This window comes from Myotis yumanensis, unplaced genomic scaffold (assembly GCF_028538775.1).
Source record: "Myotis yumanensis isolate MYYU_CA2020_CCGP unplaced genomic scaffold, mMyoYum1.0.hap1 SCAF_24, whole genome shotgun sequence".
Lineage (NCBI taxonomy): Eukaryota > Metazoa > Chordata > Mammalia > Chiroptera > Vespertilionidae > Myotis > Myotis yumanensis.
In genome coordinates, this window is record NW_027223775.1 from 5,010,224 (window position 1) to 5,011,594 (window position 1,371).

General features: G+C 43.0%; 1 pseudogene; it reads left to right on the forward strand.

The window, feature by feature from the left end:
* The first annotated feature begins 209 nt into the window (after positions 1-209).
* Positions 210-1,163, forward strand: LOC139000557 (deoxycytidine kinase pseudogene; annotated as a pseudogene).
* Positions 1,164-1,371: the final 208 nt, after the last annotated feature.

Sequence of the window (1,371 nt, forward strand, 5' to 3'; positions counted from 1 at the left end):
AACATTCAAGAAAGAACTAGCAGAGGGGAGAGGCGTGGCCTCCCCTCTGGGCGGGCGACTGCCTCCGTGAGCCAAAATCAAATTGGAGATCCGCCACCGAGAGATCCTGTGACGAGCTGGAGTCCAGCCTGCAGGGCGGCGGTGGCACGAGCACCTGTGTCCACTTCCCAGCCACCTGCCCGATGCGCTCAGCCGCCCCCTGTCGAGGCATGGCCACTCCACCCAAGAGGAGCTGCCCCTCTTCCGCAACCAGCTCGGAGGGAACCCACATCAAGACAATTTCCATAGAAGGGAACATCACTGCAGGGAAGTCAACATTTGTGAATATCCTTAAACAAGTCTGCCAGGATTGTGAAGTGGTTCCTGAACCTATTGCCAGATGGTGCAATGTTCAAAGTACTCAAGATGAATTTCAGGAACTGACCACATCTCAGAAAGGTGATGAGAATGTTCTTCAGATGATGTATGAGAAACCTGAGCGATGGTCTTTTACCTTCCAGGAAAATGCCTGCCTCAGTCGCATATGAGCTCAGCTTGCCTCTCTCAACAGCAAGATCAAATATGCAAAGAAACCTGTATTATTTTTTGAACGATCTGTATATAGAGACAGGTATATTTTTGCATCTAATTTGTATGAATCTGAATGTATGAATGAAACAGAGTGGAAAATTTATCAGGACTGGCATGACTAGATGAATAACCAATTTGGCCAAAGCCTTGAACTGGATGGAATCATTTATCTTTGAGCTAGTCCAGAGAAATGCTTGAGTAGAAAATATTTACGGGGAAGAAATGAAGAACAAGGCATTCCTCTTGAATACTTAGAGAAACTTCACTATAAGCATGAAAGCTGGCTCCTGCACAGAACACTGAAAACCAACTTTGATTATCTACAAGAAGTGCCTATCTTAATATTGGATGTTAATGAAGATTTTAAAGACAAACACGACAGTCTGGTTGAAAAGGTCAAAGAATTTTTGAGCACTTGGTGATCTTGCTGAAGACTTCAGGGAGAAAAATGATTCCAGACACTTCAGCTTTGTGTATCTTTGTAGCTTTGTATTTATACAAGTCTCTTTAGAAAACCCAAGTGTTTAACCATTTTTGTTCCAAGAAAAAATGATTTTTATGAGTCCTATATGAAAGTTTATGACCAGCTTCTTCCCTCCCTCCTTACCTCCCTCCCTCCCTCCCTCCCTTACTTCCTTAGAAAAAAAAGAAAGAACTAAAACCTATCCTCCTCAGACTATTCAAAAATATTCAAGAGGAAGGAACAATTCCAAGCTCATTCTATGAAGCCAGTATCACCCTAATACAAAAACCAGGTAAAAACAGCACAATGGAAGAGAATTACAGGCCAATATCCCTCAT